General features: G+C 39.4%; 1 pseudogene; it reads right to left on the reverse strand.

Moving 5' to 3' along the window:
• Positions 1 to 12,479, reverse strand: part of LOC117078427 — a 30,106-nt pseudogene extending 17,627 nt beyond the window's left edge.
• Positions 12,480 to 19,632: the final 7,153 nt, after the last annotated feature.

A 19,632-nucleotide genomic window follows, 5' to 3' on the forward strand; every position in this document is an offset into this window, starting at 1 on the left:
TGTATTAAATAGGGAATCCTTTCCCCATTTCTTGTTTTTGTCAGGTTTGCCAAAGATCAGATGGTTGTAGATGTGTGGTATTATTTCTGAGGGCTCTGTTCTGTTCTATTGGTCTATATCTCTGTTTTGGTACCAGTACCATGCTGTTTTGGTTATTGTAGCCTTGTAGTATAGTTTGAAGTCAGGTAGCGTGATGCCTCCAGCTTTGTTCTTTTGGCTTAGGATTGTCTTGGCAATGTGGGCTCTTTTTTGGTTCCACATGAACTTTAAAGCAGTTTTTTCCAATTCTGTGAAGAAAGTCATTGGTAGCTTAATGGGATGGCATTGAATCTCTAAATTACCTTGGGCAGTATGGCCATTTTCACAATATTGATTTTCCTATCCATGAGCATGGAATGTTATTCCATTTGCTTGTGTCCTCTTTTATTTCACTGAGCAGTGGTTTGTAGTTCTCCTTAAAGAGGTCCTTTACATCCCTTGTAAGTTGGATTCCTAGGTATTTTATTCTCTTTGAAGCTATTGTGAATGGGAGTTCACTCATGATTTGGTTCTGTGTTTGTTACTGGTGTATAAGAATGCTTGTGATTTTTGCACATTGATTTTGTATCCTGAGACTTTGCTGAAGTTGCTTATCAGCTTAAGGAGTTTTTGGGCTGAGACGATGGGGTTTTCTAAATTACAATCATGTCATCTGCAAACAGGGACAATTTGACTTCTTCTTTTCCTAACTGAATACCCTTGATTTCTTTCTCTTGCCTGATTGCCCTAGCCAGAACTTCCAACACTATGTTGAATAGGAGTGGTGAGAGAGGGCATCCCTGTCTTGTGCCAGTTTTCAAAGGGAATGCTTCCGGTTTTTGCCTATTTGGTATGATATTGGCTGTGGGTTTGTCATAAATAGCTCTTATTATTTTGAGATACGTTCCATCAATACCAAACTTATTGAGAGTTTTTAACATGAAGGGCTGTTGAATTTTGTCGAAGGCTTTTCTGCATCTATTGAGATAATCATGTGGTTTTTGTCTTTGGTTCTGTTTATATGCTGGATTACGTTTATTGATTTGCGTATGTTGAACCAGCCTTGCATCCCAGAGATGAAGCCCACTTGATCATGGTGGATAAGCTTTTTGATGTGCTGCTGGATTCGGTTTGCCAGTATTTTGTTGAGGATTTTTGCATTGATGTTCATCAGGGATATTGGTCTAAAATTCTCTTTTTTGGTTGTATCTCTGTCAGGCTTTGGTATCAGGATGATGTTGGCCTCGTAAAATGAGTTAGGGCAGATTCCCTCTTTTTCTATTGATTGGAATAGTTTCAGAAGGAATGGTACCAGCTCCTCCTTGTACCTCTGGTGGAATTTGGCTGTGAATCCGTCTGGTCCTGGACTCTTTTTGGTTGGTAGGCTATTAATTATTGCCTCAATTTCAGAGCCTGCTATTGGTCTATTCAGGGGTTCAACTTCTTCCTGGTTTAGTCTTGGGAGACTGTAAGTGTCCAGGAAATTATCCATTTCTTCTAGGTTTTCCAGTTTATTTGCATAGAGGTGTTTATATTATTCTCTGATGGTAGTTTGTATTTTATGGGGTCAGTGGTGATATCCCCTTTATCATTTTTCATTGCAACTATTTGATTCTTCTGTCTTCTTTATTAGTCTTGCTAGCAGTCTATCAATTTTGTTGATCTTTTCAAAAACCAGCTCCTGGATTCATTGATTTTTGGAGGGTTTTTTGTGTCTCTATCTCCTTCAGTTCTGCTCTGATCTTATTTATTTCTGCCTTCTGCTAACTTTTGAATGTATTTGCTCTTGCTTCTCTAGTTCTTTTAATTGTGATGTTAGGTTGTCAATTTTAGATCTTTCCTGCTTTCTCTTGTGGCATTTAGTGCTATAAATTTCCCTCTACACACTGCTTTAAATGTGTCCAGAGATTCTGGTATGTTGTATCTTTGTTCTCATTGGTTTCAAAGAACATCTTTTTTTTGTTGTTTTTTGGTATGATATATTTAATTATATGGGCACTTCTTAGTTCATCTAACAATTCTCTCACTAGGGAACATTCAGGTTCAATTTTTTTTTTTATTATACTTTAAGTTCTAGGGTACATGTGCATAATGTGCAGGTTTGTTACATATGTATACTTATGCCATGTTGGTGTGCTGCACCCATCAACTCGTCAGCACCCATCAATTCATCATTTATATCATGTATAACTCCCCAATGCAATCCCTCCCTCCTCCCCCCTCCCCATGATAGGCCCCAGTGTGTGATGTTCCCCTTCCCGAGTCCAAGTGATCTCATTGTTCAGTTCCCACCTATGAGTGAGAACATGCGGTGTTTGGTTTTCTCTTCTTGTGATAGTTTGCTAAGAATGATGGTTTCCAGCTGCATCCATGTCCCTACAAAGGATGCAAACTCATCCTTTTTTATGGCTGCATAGTATTCCATGGTGTATATGTGCCACATTTTCTTAATCCAGTCTGTCACTGATGGACATTTGGGTTGATTCCAAGTCTTTGCTATTGTGAATAGTGCCGCAATAAACATACATGTGCATGTGTCTTTGTAGTAGAATAATTTATAATCCTTTGGGTATATACCCAGTAGTGGGATGGCTGGGTCATATGGTACATCTAGTTCTAGATCCTTGAGGAATTGCCATACTGTTTTCCACAATGGTTGAACTAGTTTACAATCCCACCAACAGTGTAAAAGTGTTCCTATTTCTCCACATCCTCTCCACACCTGTTGTTTCCTGACTTCTTAATGATTGCCATTCTAACTGGTGTGAGATGGTATCTCATTGTGGTTTTGATTTGCATTTCTCTGATGGCGAGTGATGATGAGCATTTTTTCATGTGTCTGTTGGCTGTATGGATGTCTTCTTTTGAGAAATATCTGTTCATATCCTTTCCCCACTTTTTGATGGGGTTGTTTGTTTTTTTCTTGTATATTTGTTTGAGTTCTCAAAGAACATCTTTATTTCTGTCTTCATTTCGTTATTTACCCAGTAGCCATTCAAGAGCAGGTTGTTCAGTTTCCATGTAGTTGAGCGGTTTTGATTGAGTTTCTTAGTCCTGAGTTCTAGTTTAATTGCACTGTGGTCTGAGAGACAGTTTGTTATAATTTCTGTTCTTTTGCATTTGCTGAGGAGTGCTTTACTTCCAACTATGTGGTCAATTTTGGAATAAGTGCGATGTTCAAATCTTAATTCTACTATCTGTCAGGCAATGTGACCAGGATACTTAACCTCTCTAGCATCAGTGACTTCATATTCAGTGGGATAATAGTAATACACACACATCTCCTAGTGTTGTTAAGAGGGTGAATGAGATCATGTGTGTGTAATACTCAACATGGTACCTGCCACATAGTAAATGCTGTTGACAGACTGGATTAAGAAAATGTGGCACATATACACCATGGAATACTATGCAGCCATCAAAAAGGATGAGTTTGCGTCCTTTGTAGGGACATGGATGCAGCTGGAAACCATCATTCTTAGCAAACTATCACAAGAAGAGAAAACCAAACACCGCATGTTCTCACTCATAGGTGGGAACTGAACAATGAGATCACTTGGACTCGGGAAGGGGAACATCACACACTGGGGCCTATCATGGGGAGGGGGGAGGAGGGAGGGATTGAAAAAAAAAAAGAAAAAAAAAAAATGTAGCTATTACTATGATCAGAGCAGCAATAGGCATAGTGGTCAGGAGCTAGTCTGGGGCCAGTCTGCTATGCTGCAATAATGGCTCTACCTCTTACTGTGTGAATTTGGGCAAGTCATTTAACATTTCTAAGCCACAGTTTTCCCATCTGTAAAGTAAGAGTAACAATTTTTCCTACCTCAAAGAGTTGTTTGGGGCTTAAATAAGAATTTATATTCCATGAGATTTTTGTAGGTGTGGCTGGGTTTGGGGAAAATCAAACAAAATGACAGAAACAGTTCAATGGAAAATAAGTTTGGGAGTCACTGCACACTAAATATCCTTCTTAGAGAGTCACAATGCACCTAGGCATATGACTAAAGGCTCTGGCAAGTCCTGCAGTAAAGCAACCCTATTATTGTTACATAATTCCATGTTTCTCCAAATCATAGAATCTACACCTCCTTTTCATGCTGCATATATTAACACCTGGTAAACCAGTACCCATGGGATACTTAGAACGGTGCTTGACACAAAGTAATGTTTCAGTAAGTGTTAGCAATCAATATTTAATATTATGTATTAATTCCCTAAGAGGATGGTGCCACAACTGAGGAAGGTGGCAGAGCTTTTGATTTTCTTTTTACTTTTTGTTGAAAACTGGTTTATTATTATTATTATTATACTTTAAGTTCTGGAATACATGTGCAGAACGTGCCGGTGTGTTACATAGGTATACATGTGCCATGGTGGTTTGCTGTACCCATCAACCTGTCATCTACATTAGGTATTTCTCCTAATGCTATTCCTCCCATTGACCCCCAACCCCTGACAGGCCCCATTTTGTGATGTTCCCCTCCCTGTGTCCATGTGTTCTCATTGTTCAACTCCCACTTATGAGTGAGAACATGCAGTGTTTGGTTTCCTGTTCCTATGATAGTTTGCTGAGAATGATGGTTTCCAGCTTCATCCATGTCCCTGCAAAGGACATGAACTCATCCTTTTCTATGGCTGCATAGCATTCCATGGTGCATATGTGCCACATTTTCTTTATCCAGTCTATCATTGATGGGCATTTGGATTGGTTCCAAGTCTTTGCTATTGTGAATGGTGCCACAATAAACATACGTGTACATGTGTCTTTATAGTAGAATGATTTATAATTCTTTGGGTATATACCTAGTAATGGGATTTGTGGGTCAAATGGTATTTTTCTAGTTCTAGATCCTTGAGGAATCACCACACTGTCTTCCACAATGGTTGAACTAATTTACACTCCCACCAACAGTGTAAAAGTGTTCCTGTTTCTCCACATCCTCTCCAGCATCTGTTGTTTCCTGATCTTTTAATGATAATTCTAACTGGCATGAGATGATATCTCATTGTGGTTTTGATTTGCATTTCTCTAATGACCAGTGATGATGAGCTTTTTTTTCATGTTTCTTGGCTACATAAATGTATTTTTTTTGAAAAGTGTCTGTTCATATCCTTTGCCCACTTTTTGATGGGGTTATTTTTTCTTGTAAATTTGTTTAAACTCCTTGTAGATTCTGGATATCAGCCCTTTGTCAGATGGATAGATAGCAAAAATTTTCTCCCATTCTATATGTTGCCTGTTCACTCTGATGATAGTTTCTTTTGTTGTGCAGAAGCTCCTTAGTTTAATTAGATCCCATTAGTCAATTTTGGCTTTTGTTGCCATTGCTTTTGGTGTTTTAGTCATGAAGTCCTTGCCCATGCCTATGTCCTGAATGGTATTGCCTAGGTTTTCTTCTAGGGTCTTTATGGTTTTAGGTGTTACATTTAAATATTTAATCCATCTTGAGTTAATTTTTATATAAGGTATAAGGAAGGGGTCCAGTTTCAGTTTTCTCCATATGGCTAGCCAGTTTTCCCAACACCATTTAATAAATAGGGAATCCTTTTCTCATTGCTTCTTTTTGTCAAGTTTGTCAGAGATCAGATGGTTGTAGATGTGTGGTGTTATTTCTGAGGTCTCTGTTCTCTTGCATTGGTCTATATATCTGTTTTGTACCAGTACCATGTTGTTTTGGTTACTGTAGACTTGTAGTATAGTTTGAAGTCAGGTAGCGTGATGCTTCCAGCTTTGTTCTTTTTACTTAGAATTGTCTTGGCTATACAGGCTCTTTTTTGGTTCCATATGAAATTTCAAGTAGTTTTTTCTAATTCTGTGAAGAAAGTCAATGGTAGCTTGATGGGAACAGCATTGAATCTGTAAACTACTTTGGGCAGTATGGCCATTTTCATAATATTGATTCTTCTTATCCATGAGCATGGAATGTTTTTCCATTTGTTTGTGTCCTTTCTTATTTCCTTGAGCTGTGGTTTATAGTTCTCCTTGAAGAGGTCCTTCACATCCCTTGTAAGTTGGATTCCTGGGTATTTTATTCTCTTTGTAGCAATTGTGAATGGGAGTTCACTCATGATTTGGCTCTCTGGCTGTCTATTATTGGTGTATAGGAATGCTTGTGATTTTTGCACATTGATTTTATATCCTGAGACTTCACTGAAGTTGCTTATCAGCTTAAGGAGTTTTTGGGCTGAGATGATGGGGTTTTCTAAATACACAATCATGTCGTCTGCAAAAAGAGATAATTTTACTTCCTCTCTTCCTATTGAATGCCCTTTATTTCTTTCTCTTGCCTGATTGCCCTGGCCAGAAGATCCAATGCTATGTTAAATAGGAGTGGTGAGAGAAGACATCCTTGCCTTACACCATTTTTTTGTTTTGTTTTGTTTGAGACAGAGGCTCACTCTGTTGCCCAGCTGGAGTGCAGTGGCACGATCTGGCTCACTCCAACCTCCACCTCCCGGGTTCAAACAACTTTCCTGCCTCAGCCTCACGAGTACCTGGGACTATAGGCGTGCAAGACCACACCCAGCCAATTTTTGTATTTTTTAGTAGAGACAGGGTTTCACCATGTTAGACAGTTTGGCCTTGAACTCCTGACCTCAGATGATCTGCTTGTCTTGGCCTCCCAGAGTGCTGGGATTACAGGTGTGAGCCACCATTCCTGGCCACTGGGCCTTTGATTTTCTTGGCTTTGGTTTTCTCTAGTAGGCAGGCATCTCCAGGCTTCATAGCAGAGAGTAGATGGGGCTGTCTCAACTGATTATCCTTGTATATACTGCAATTAATGCACAGTGGACAACTACAGAAGTTGGATATAAGCAAAGGCCTTGGAAGTTTATGCTTTGCTCCTTGACTCTCTATTACTCAGGCTTTGTAGCACTAACAATTTGCATCCAAAGTCAAGAGAAAAGACAGACAGGGTAGCAGTGCACCCTCCTCCAATTCCCACTTACAGTGCTTAAACACATTCTTCCCTTCACACCACCCCACTACACCCATACATACACATTGTACAATAGCCTCACATCCTTGCCCCAGCAGGAAAGGTAGTGAATATAGGAAGAGGGTGCCTACATAGAGAAAAAGCGCTGGCCTGGGAGTCAGCAGATCTGGCTTTTACTCTGGCAATGGTCACTAACAAGCCCCACCTCAGAGAAAACTCAAATGGAGACCACCTGTCTGGGCTCACACTTCAGACTTAACAAATTGAGAGACTGAACTGGATTATTTCAAAACTTCTTTCTAGCCCTAGGATTAACATTCAAAGTGAACAGAGATGAGCATGCCCATTTTTTAGAATAGGAAACAGGTACAGAGTGATTAAGTGACTTTCCCAGGATTATACCAATGGTAAATGGTAGATTTGAACTGGGACAGGTCTCAACCCCCTGCCTTCCCACCACAGAGCTGCCATGATCTCCCTAGATCCCCCTGTGTTCTAGGAACCACAGACACAAAGTGTGGAAACAGGTAATTACAAAACAAAACCAAAACAAGCAAGAAAACATTAGAACGTACACTCTTCCAGTCTTAAGGGATCTTCTAAATGGCCCAACGGACTTTTTTTTTTTTTTTTTTTTTCATTTTCCTTCTCATGGTTGTTCATCTTTTCTACGTTTAGTCCTTTCTCATTCCTTCCTTTTTCTTCTCTCTCTCTTTATTTATTTATTTTTTGGAAAGGATTTGAAAGGTAATCTATTGTAAAGCACCTTTCCCTTTTATTTGTGCTCAAATTTTTTTTCATCATAATCATTCACTTTCCCGTTTATTGAGCACATATTATTTTTAACATTTAGTTTAGTTTTGGGAGGTACATGTGAAAGTTGGTAATATAGGTAAACTCATGTAATGGGGGTTTGCTGTAGAGATTATTTTGTGACCCAGGTATTAAACCTAGTACCCAGTTATTTTTTCTTTCTACTCCTTTCCCTCCTCCTACCGTCCACCCTCAAGTAGACCCCAGTGTTTATTTTTCCTTTCTTTGTGTTCATGAGTTCTCATCATTTAGCTCCCAGTTATAAGTGAGAACATGTGGGTATTTGGTTTTCTTTTCCTGCATTAATTTGCTAAGGATAATAGTCTCCAGTTCCATACATGTTCCCACAAAAGACATGATCTCATTCTTCTTTATGGCTGCATAGTATTCTATGGTATATATGTACCATACTTCATCCAGTCTGTCACACATGGGTATTCAGGTTGATTCCATGACTTTGGTATTGTGGATAGTGCTGCAATAAACATTTGCATGTATGTGTCTTTATGGTAGAATGATTCATATTCTTCTGGTATATATCCAGTAATGGGATTGCTGGGTCTAATGGTATCTCTGCTTTTAACTTTTTGTGGAATTGCCGTATTGCTTTCCACAATGGTAGAACTAATTTACACTCCCACAAACAATGTATGTGTGTTCTTTTCTCTGCAACATCATCAGTATCTTTTTTTTTTTTTTTTTGGAGTTTTTGCTCTTGTTACCCAAGCTGGAGTACAATGGCATGATCTCGCTCACTGCAACCTCTGCCTCCTGGTTCAAACAATTCTCCTGCCTCAGCCTCCCTAGTAGCTGGGATTACAGGCGTGCAACACCATGCCCGGCTAATTTTTGTATTTTTAGTAGAGGCGGGGTTTCGCCATGTTGGCCAGGCTTGTCTCGAACTCTTGACCTCAGGTGATCCGCCCGCCTCTGCCTCCCAAAGTGCTGGGATTACAGGCATGAGTCACCACACCCAACCTTCTTATTTTTTAATTTTATAATAATAGACATTCTGACTGGTGGTGTGAGATGGTATCTCATTGTGGTTTTGATTTGCATTTCTCTAATGATCAGTGATATTGAGCTTTTCTTTATACGCTTGTTGTCCACATGTATGTCTTCTTTTAAAGGGTGTCTGTTCATGTCCTTTGTCCACTTTTTAATGGAGTTGTTTGTTTTTCTCTTGTAAATTTGTTCCAATTCCTTACAGATGCTGGGTACTAGACCTTTGTCAGATGCATAGTTTGCAAATATTTTCTTGCATTCTGTAGGTTGTCTGTTTACTCTGTTGATAGTTTCTTTTGCTAGGCAAAAGCTCTTAAGTTTAATCAATCCCATTTGTCAAGTTTTGATTTTGTTGCAATTGCTTTTGGCATCTTCATTATGAAATCTTTGCTCGTTCCTATGTCCAGAATGGTATTGCTTAGGTTGTTTTCCAGGGTTTAGGGTTTTACATTAAGTCTTTTATCCATCTTGAGTTGATTTTTGTATACGGTGTAAGGAAGGTGTCCAACTTCATCTTCTGCATATGACTAGCCAGTTATCCGAGCACCATTTGTTGAATAAGGAGTCTTTTCTCCATTGCTTGTTTTTGCCTGCTTCATCAAAGGTCAGACGGCCCTATGTGAGCAGTCTTGTTACTCTGGGCTCTCTATTTTGTTCTATTGGTCTATGTGCCTGTTTTTGTAACAGTACTATGTAGTTTTAACTACTGTAGCCCTGTAGTACAGTTTGAAGTCAGGCAATGTGACACCTGTGTCTTTGTGCTTCTTGCTTACGATTGCCTTGGCCTATTCAGGCTCCCTTTCTTTTCTTGAATGGCTCTATACGATTTTCTTGCCTGTTACCTAATCTTCACTTATGTCCTAAGCTCCAAATTGGGGGAAAAAACAAACAAACAACAAAAAAAACTTTCATGCTGTTACAAGGTGTGTCTTTTGCCTGAGTTTTTGATATGGTTTGAATCTGTGTCCCTGCCCAAATCTCATGGCAAATTGTGACCCCAACTGTTGGAGGTGAGGCCTGGTGGGAGGAGATTGAATCATGGGAGCAACTGCTGCCATGAATGGTTTAACACCATCCCTCGGATGTTATTCTCATGATCGTGAATTCTTGTGAGATCTCATTGTTTAAAAGTGTGCAGCACTTCCCCCCTACTTGCTCCTGCTCTGGCCACATAAGATGTACCTGCTTCTCCTTCACCTTTCACCATGATTGTAGTTTCCTGAGGCCTCCCCAGAAGCAGAAGCATCTATGCTTCTTGTACAGCCCGCAGAAACATGAGCCCATTAAACCTCTTTTCTTTATAAATTACTCAGTCTCAGGTATTTCTTTATAGTAGTGCAAAAATGAACTAATACAGTTTTCCACCTGAAATTGGACCACCTTTTTTTCTCTTCGTTCGAGAGCCTCATTTTCTCTAATGTATTGATTCTGAAAGTTGACTGTACATTCAGAATCACCTAGAAGTTTTGGTTAAAAGAGAGAGAGAGAGAGAGAGAGAGAGAGAGAGAGAGATTGCTAGACCTCACCCCAGTTTCTGATTCAGTACGTCTGGAGTGAAGCTGAAGATTTTGAATTTTTCGTAAGCTCCTAACTGGTGTTGATACTGCTGTTTCTGGAACTACTGCTTTAATGAGAGTTTAAACTTGCTATCTTCATGTTCCTCCCATCACAATTTAGTGTCAATGGAAAGTTAGTCACAAATGTCCCTTGCTCTAAAGAGACCTTTTGTTTAAATCAGAAACAAAAAAAAATGCTGTTTGTTTGGGGTAAGCCTCATCCAAAAGTGATTTGCTTTGATTGCGCTGATTGACAAGTGTCATTTTTCATGGCTTATTACTAATTCCAAAGCTCGTGAGTAAACCGAAGGTTCAATAATGAGCCAATGATGGCATGAATAATTGCAGCCTTATTTATGAGAAATGACATCTAAGAAAGCTTCCTATGACATTTTTCTACTCTCTGATCAAGAATACTTCTTGTTTGGTTTATAGTTTGCATCCAGAGGAAACTGAGAGTGAGTTGGCCTGGTGTGTGTGAAAAAACATTAATCTGGGAATCAGGAAAACAAGGTTTAGTCCTGGCTCTGCCACTGACTAGTTGAATGACCAGCTTCTTTCCCTCTCTGGGCCCTAGACTTACAGATGTAAAATGAACTTACTGGAATATATATTTCATGCAAATTTTAAGATGTGAAGCCAGTTGGGGAGGAAAAAACCCAATCAAACAGTTCAATAGTAAAATATGTTCTGTTATCACTCCATTCTATACGCCCTTCTTAGAATGTCACACTATTCCCTGGCATATCTCTTAGTCCGTTTTATGCTGCTATAACAAAATACTTCAGGCTGGGTAATTTATAATGAACAAGAATTTAATTGGCTCATGGTTCTGGAGGCTGGGAAGTCCCACAATAGGTCATTTGCAAACTGGAGGCCAGGGGTTACTGCTAACATGGCTCAGTCCAAGTCCAAAAGCCTCAGAACTAGGAAAGCTGAAGGCGTAACTCTTAGTATGAAGCCAAGGGCCTGAGAACCTGTGGGGCTGGCATCTAGCAAAAGCCTTCTTGCTTCCTCATTCTATGCTAGAAGGCAGAGAAGCAAAAGAAGGTGAGATAAAGGGACAAAATAAAGACCAAAATTGTCCTTTTAGAATGAGCACACTCATGTGATAACAAACCCACTCCCAAGATAACATCATTAATCCATTCATGAGGGCAGTGCCCCACCTCCCAACAGTGCTGCACTAACGATCAGTTTCTCCACACATGAACTTTGTGGGGGCACATTCAAACTATGGCAGCACGTTATAAAGGCTCTGAGAAGTCCTGCAGTAGCACCACCCTTTAGTGTTTTTTAACTAAAGTATATGACCATGACACACATCTTAATGCTACTAACACCTCATAGACCAGTATTCCCAAGGCAGCAATCATCACAGGATGATCTACAAGGGCGCTTTCAACTTCAAATGCACTGAGTCTGGGACCTGGTTGTCAAGAATTGCAACTGACATCACCGGGATTGTGTAATGCCTGTGATTTAGGGAAAGCAGAAGCTCATACCACCAATCCAGGTCATTTTTTATTTTCTTATTTTTGAGACAGGATCTTGCTCAGTCCCCCAAGCTGCAGTGCAGTGGTATGATCATAGCTCACTGCAGTCTCGAACTCCTGGGCTCACGCGATCCTCCCACCTCAGCCTCCTGAGTAGCTAGGACTACAGGTGTGCATTACCACACCCAGCTAATTAAAAAAAAATTTAAGATGGAGTCTTGCTATGTTTCCCAGAATGGTCTCAAACTCCTGACCTCGAGCAATCCTGCAGTCTCAGTTCAGGGTTCTTTTAGTGTTTGGTAGTTAGGCAAAACCTCCTGAAGGCATGAGTACGTCACCACTGTAAGAACTATGCCTGTATTTACATGTGTGCTGTTTTCCACATGTCAAGATGTTGCACTCACTTTCTGGGGCCTTTAAGAAGGGCCTCAGGCTCCCACTTTACTACTTATTGAAGATGGCTGAGGTACTTCCTCCTGGTAAGCTGTGCTTTTGCTGTGACCTCCTTTAAAGTACCAGGGGTTTTCTCACTCACTCTCCACTATTTCTGTGGTTCCCATAGATCTCTCAACCCCATGCAATGTCAATTTCCCCTGCATGAGTGGCTTTAATGTTTTATCTAACTGATCTCTTAAAAGCACCACCATGTCTGGTAGTTACAAGTGTAGGTTGAAATTCCAGAGTGGGGAATGTCACATATGTACAATCTTTTATAACTACATATCACTTTTCAATGTAGTATCCATAATATGCTGTCAATTTTGGGAAGGACTTTTATTAATGTATGTTTGGCAGGTAAGGAAACTGATGTCCAAAATGGGCTAGTGATTTTTCACAGATTATAGAGTCAGTGAATACCAGAGCTAGAACCTGAACCCAAATCTTTTCACTCCCAAGCTCATATTTTTGCCTTTGAGAAAGCGTCCATAGAAAGCATTTTGCTTACTTGCATGGATTCATTGGTAGTGGATGTGTGAAGTTCTGTATTAAGGATTCAGAGGTTGGGACTAGAATCAGCTTTAAAAAGAAAAGTATTGTGATCAATCAATCCTGAATGTAGTTTGGAGTAGAAGCCAGAGGGGCATGGGAAATTGGGCTATATGTGTGGTCCCTAAGATATGCAAAACCTTACTTCTTGTCTTATTGATATGCTGTCAGGCACTTTTAAATATTTTGAAATTATGACACCCCAAACTAGAATTTATTTTCTTTGAGGCTTAAATTAATAGAGTACTAAAAGTGAAAAGAATTCCTTAAATAACCTATTTCAATATTGAGAACTGTGCTGCCCAATATGGTGGCCACCAGCATATGTCACTCTTGAGCTCTTGAAATGGGGCTACTCTAAATTGAGATGTGCCTTAAGTATAAAATGATATGGATTTAAATACTCAATATAAAGAAGGAAAACTATCACTAATAACTTTTTCTATTGATTACATATTAGATGATAGTAATTGGAGTATATTGGGTTAAATATACCATTAAAATTAATTTCATCTATTTCTTTTTACTTATTTTTAAAATATCTACCAGAAAATCTATAATTTTACATGTAGTTCGCACTATATATTTTGATTAAACAGTGGCATCTGTCACTTGTTTTCATGAATAAAATTTTATTGCAAAACAGCCATGCCCATTCATTTACATATTTTTCATGGTTGTTTCATGCTGTAACGGTAAAGTTGAGCAGTTGTGACAGATCATATGTTGAAATATTTACTATCTGGACCTTTCCAGATAAAGTTTGCATACCCCTGATCTAGAATCACAATCTTTGTATGTTTATTATTTGTGAGGTACCATATGAAGCTCTTCACATGGATGAGTTCACTTAATTCATACAACCACTCTGAGAGGGGTTCAATTATTTTCCCCATATTATATGAGAAAATTGAGACCCTAACTAACTCAACCAAGTCCACAGATCTAGTAAATCCCAGGAGCAAGCCTTCAAACCCAGCTCTGTCTGACTCTAAAGCTTGCACCCTTAATCATCATGCCATATTGCCTCCCTGTAAGGCTATGCCTTCTTTCTTTCCTTAAGCTTACATTTATGAATTGATGCTGCCTTCCACTTCCCTTTGGAGCCCTGCTCTCACTTAGCCTGATTGATAAAATGTATTTTGCTCTTACTTTGCATCTACACTGTGTCCAATACTCAACTAGTAGGTTTACATGCAATAATATCTCATGCAATTCTTCTAACTTCCATATTCAAGCCCTTGATTTTGCTGTTCACACTGCCAAAAATGTGTTCCTTTCATTATTCCTCCTATTTAAATCCTAATATTTTTCCATTTTCCCTTAAGCCTCACTTGCTTCTCTGAGAAGCCATTCTTACTTCTGTTCCTCTAGTGCTCCCTAGTCACATTGGGTCTTTATATATGCTATGTTGCTTCTTATCTCACAGTACTTCATGTTTCATCTCCTCAGCTTTATTGTATTTTCCACAGGGCAGGTTGTATTAGTCATCTTCATGTGCTGATAAAGATATACCTGAAGCTGGGAAGGAAAAGAGGTTTTCTAACAGACCCTTTTTAATAGACTTACAGCTCCGTGTGGCTGGGGAGGCCTCACAATCATGGCAGAAGGCAAGGAGGAGCAAGTCACGTCTCACATGGATGGCAGCAGGCAATGAGAGAGAAGAGCTTGTTCAGGGAAACGCCCATTTTTCAAACCACCAGATCTCCTGAGACCTATTCACTATCACAAGAACAGCACAAGAAAGACCCACTCCCATAATTCAATCATCTCCCAACAGGTCCCTCCCACAACACGTGGGAATTATGGGAGCTACAAGATGAGATTTGGGTGGGGACACAGAGCCAAAGCATATCACAGGTCTTATGGTCCTTCAGAGCCTAGTTTAGCATTCACTATGGGTGTTCAGTAGGCTCATAGAATGAATGCCTTAAGAAGACTGGGACACTAAACAGAGGAGAGTGAAGTAAACCAACTTATGTTACCAAATCCTGAAAAGACATCTGACTGTTGATTATTGCAGTCTTGTAACCCAGGGCACAACATAAATATATGATTTTGCTTTTAACAACTTGTCAAAACTGATTTATTTCCATTTCAGGAAAATATCGAGTACATGGTTCATCAATTGTGCACTTAAACTTAGGTGAGAGGTTAGAATGTGTGGCTCAAAAGACCACTGCTTTGATACACTTTAGATACCAAGATTGAGAGCTATTAGGGCACAGAGGTATTAGATTAGGTTCAGACACTGGTCCAGGCTGAACAATCTGTTTGATAGAAAATAAGAGATGGCCTGGTTGTTCTACAAATAATTAGTAAAAAGTTGGAAATCAGATTTCTCATGACCTAATCACCCCCCAAAAGTCCCACTTCTTCATACCATCACATTGGGGGTTAAGCTTCAATTTATGAATTTTGGAGGGTTATTAACATTCAGACCATAGCAGTATTTTTTGTTCCTTTTAGTAAAAGAAATTCACAACCGCACTTCATGTGCTCTTTAACTCATTTAACATTTGAGCACTCTAGCCATGTACTTTACTTCTCCATCTCCACTTACTCCTCAGGTAAACTCCTCCAGTCCCATGGCTATAAAACTTTAAGCAGATAACTATCGCCTTTATAATTTAGGCTGTGATCTTCCCGCGACCTCCAGACTCCCATATCTGACTGCCTGACTGACTTAACTAGTCCCAAACCTCACCTCTTATTACCACCACCCCCAACCTAATTTTCTATTGTTTTCTCCATTTTTCGCAATAACAACTCCATCCTTCCAGTTGTCTTGTCCAACAAATCCTTGGAGTCCTCTTTGACTCCTTTCTTTCCAACACATTCCACATTCATTCCATCAGTAAGTCCTCTTGGTTTCTCTCTTCAAAGTATACCCAGAATATGCCTACTTTTCATCACCTCCACTGCCATGAACCTATTCAACCTTACTGCTACCAACTTTTTTGGTGTATGTGCCCATATCTTTCATCGGATTGTGATGTAGCTTCTCAAAGGTCTCCCAACCTCTAATCTTGCCACCCATCCCAAACTCCTTCTGTTTTCACAGCCGAGTGATCCTATGAAAACATAAGTACAAATATGTACTGTACTGTTCGAACCCCTTCAATGGCTTCTTTTTTTTTTTTTTTTTTTTTTTTTAATTTTTTTTTTATTTTATTTTTTTTATTTTTTATTTTTATTATACTTTAAGTTCTAGGGTACATGTGCATAACGTTTATATCATGTATAACTCCCCAGTGCAATCCCTCCTCCCTCCCCCCCCTCCCCATGATAGGCCCCAGTGTGTGATGTTCCCCTTCCCGAGTCCAAGTGATCTCATTGTTCAGTTCCCACCTATGAGTGAGAACATGCGGTGTTTGGTTTTCTCTTCTTGTGATAGTTTGCTAAGAATGATGGTTCCAGCTGCATCCATGTCCTACAAAGGACGCAAACTCATCCTTTTTGATGGCTGCATAGTATTCCATGGTGTATATGTGCCACATTTTCTTAATCCAGTCTGTCACAGATGGACATTTGGGTTGATTCCAAGTCTTTGCTATTGTGAATAGTGCCGCAATAAACATACGTGTGCATGTGTCTTTGTAGTAGAGTAATTTATAATCCTTTGGTATATACCCAGTAGTGGGATGGCTGGGTCATATGGTACATCTAGTTCTAGATCCTTGAGGAATCGCCATACTGTTTTCCATAATGGTTGAACTAGTTTACAATCCCACCAACAGTGTAAAAGTGTTCCTATTTCTCCACATCCTCTCCAACATCTATTGTTTCCTGACTTCTTAATGATTGCCATTCTAACTGGTGTGAGATGGTATCTCATTGTGGTTTTGATTTGCATTTCTCTGATGGCGAGTGATGACGAGCATTTTTTCATGTGTCTGTTGGCTGTATGGATGTCTTCTTTTGAAATGTCTGTTCATATCCTTTCCCACTTTTTGATGGGGTGTTTGTTTTTTTCTTGTATATTTGTTTGAGTTCTTTGTAGATTCTGGATATTAGCCCTTTGTCAGATGAGTAGGTTGCAAAAATTTTCTCCCATTCTGTAGGTTGCCTGTTCACTCTGATGGTAGTTTCTTTGCTGTGCAAAAGCTCTTTAGTTTAATGAGATCCCATTTGTCAATTTTGGCTTTTGCTGCCGTTGCTTTTGGTGTTTTAGACATGAAGTCCTTGCCCATGCCTATGTCCTGAATGGTACTACCTAGATTTTCTTCTAGGGTTTTTATGGTATTAGGTCTAACATTTAAGTCTCTAATCCATCTTGAATTAATTTTCGTATAAGGAGTAAGGAAAGGATCCAGTTTCAGCTTTCTACTTATGGCTAGCCAATTTTCCCAGCACCATTTATTAAATAGGGAATCCTTTCCCCATTTCTTGTTTTTGTCAGGTTTGTCAAAGATCAGATGGCTGTAGATGTGTGGTATTATTTCTGAGGACTCTGTTCTGTTCCATTGGTCTATTCTCTGTTGTGGTACCAGTACCATGCTGTTTTGGTTACTGTAGCCTTGTAGTATAGTTTGAAGTCAGGTAGCGTGACGCCTCCAGCTTTGTCCTTTTGACCTAGGATTGTCTTGGCAATGCGGGCTCTTTTTTGGTTCCATATGAACTTTAAAGCAGTTTTTTCCAATTCTGTGAAGAAACTCATTGGTAGCTTGATGGGGATGGCATTGAATCTATAAATAACCTTGGGCAGTATGGCCATTTTCACGATATTGATTCTTCCTATCCATGAGCATGGTATGTTCTTCCATTTGTTTGTGTCCTCTTTGATTTCACTGAGCAGTGGTTTGTAGTTCTCCTTGAAGAGGTCCTTTACATCCCTTGTAAGTGGATTCCTAGGTATTTTATTCTCTTTGAAGCAATTGTGAATGGAAGTTCATTCCTGATTTGGCTCTCTGCTTGTCTGTTACTGGTGTATAAGAATGCTTGTGATTTTTGCACATTAATTTTGTATCCTGAGACTTTGCTGAAGTTGCTTATCAGCTTAAGGAGATTTTGGGCTGAGACGATGGGGTTTTCTAAATATACAATCATGTCATCTGCAAACAGGGACAATTTGACTTCTTCTTTCCTAACTGGATACCCTTGATTTCTTTCTCTTGCCTGATTGCCCTAGCCAGAACTTCCAACACTATGTTGAATAGGAGTGGTGAGAGAGGGCATCCCTGTCTTGTGCCAGTTTTCAAAGGGAATTTTTCCAGTTTTTGCCCATTCAGTATGATATTAGCTGTGGGTTTGTCGTAAATAGCTCTTATTATTTTGAGGTACGTTCCATCAATACCGAATTTATGAGCGTTTTTAGCATAAAGGGCTGTTGAATTTTGTCAAAAGCCTTTTCTGCATCTATTGAGATAATCATGTGGTTTCTTGTCTTTGGTTCTGTTTATATGCTGGATTACGTTTATTGATTTGCGAATGTTGAACCAGCCTTGCATCCCAGGGATGAAGCCCACTTGATCATGGTGGATAAGCTTTTTGATGTGCTGCTGAATCCGGTTTGCCAGTATTTTATTGAGAATTTTTGCATCGATGTTCATCAGGGATATTGGTCTAAAATTCTCTTTTTTTGTTGTGTCTCTGCCAGGCTTTGGTATCAGGATGATGTTGGCCTCATAAAATGAGTTAGGGAGGATTCCCTCTTTTTCTATTGATTGGAATAGTTTCAGAAGGAATGGTACCAGCTCCTCCTTGTACCTCTGGTAGAATTCAGCTGTGAATCCATCTGGTCCTGGACTTTTTTTGTGGGTAGGCTATTAATTGTTGCCTCAATTTCAGAGCCTGTTATTGGTCTATTCAGGGATTCAACTTCTTCCTGGTTCAGTCTTGGAAGAGTGTAAGTGTCCAGGAAATTATCCATTTCTTCTAGATTTTCTAGTCGATTTGCGTAGAGGCATTTATAGTATTCTCTGATGGTTGTTTGTATTTCTGTGGGGTCGGTGGTGATATCCCCTTTATCATTTTTTATTGCGTCTATTTGATTCCTCTCTCTTTTCTTCTTTATTAGTCTTGCTAGCGGTCTGTCAATTTTGTTGATCTTTTCAAAAACCAACTCCTGGATTCATTGATTTTTTGGAGGGTTTTTTGTGTCTCTATCTCCTTCAGTTCTGCTCTGATCTTAGTTATTTCTTGCCTTCTGCTAGCTTTTGAATGTGTTTGCTCTTGCCTCTCTAGTTCTTTTAATTGTGATGTTAAGTGTCAATTTTAGATCTTTCCTGCTTTCTCTTGTGGGCATTTAGTGCTATAAATTTCCCTCTACACACTGCTTTAAATGTGTCCCAGAGATTCTGGTATGTTGTATCTTTGTTCTCATTGGTTTCAAAGAACATCTTTATTTCTGCTTTCATTTCGTTATGTACCCAGTAGTCATTCAGGAGCAGGTTGTTCAGTTTCCATGTAGTTGAGCGGTTTTGATTGAGTTTCTTAGTCCTGAGTTCTAGTTTGATTGCACTGTGGTCTGAGAGACAGTTTGTTATAATTTCTGTTTTGTTACATTTGCTGAGGAGTGCTTTACTTCCATTATGTGGTCATTTTGGAATAAGTGCGATGTGGTGCTGAGAAGAATGTATTCTGTTGATTTGGGGTGGAGAGTTCTATAGATGTCTATTAGGTCCGCTTGGTGCAGAGATGAGTTCAATTCCTGGATATCCTTGTTAACTTTCTGTCTCGTTGATCTGTCTAATGTTGACAGTGGAGTGTTGAAATCTCCCATTATTATTGTATGGGAGTCTAAGTCTCTTTGTAGGTCTCTAAGGACTTGCTTTATGAATCTGGGTGCTCCTGTATTGGGTGCATATATTT

Source organism: Trachypithecus francoisi, unplaced genomic scaffold, assembly GCF_009764315.1.
Source record: "Trachypithecus francoisi isolate TF-2019V2 unplaced genomic scaffold, Tfra_2.0 Lachesis_group6, whole genome shotgun sequence".
Lineage (NCBI taxonomy): Eukaryota > Metazoa > Chordata > Mammalia > Primates > Cercopithecidae > Trachypithecus > Trachypithecus francoisi.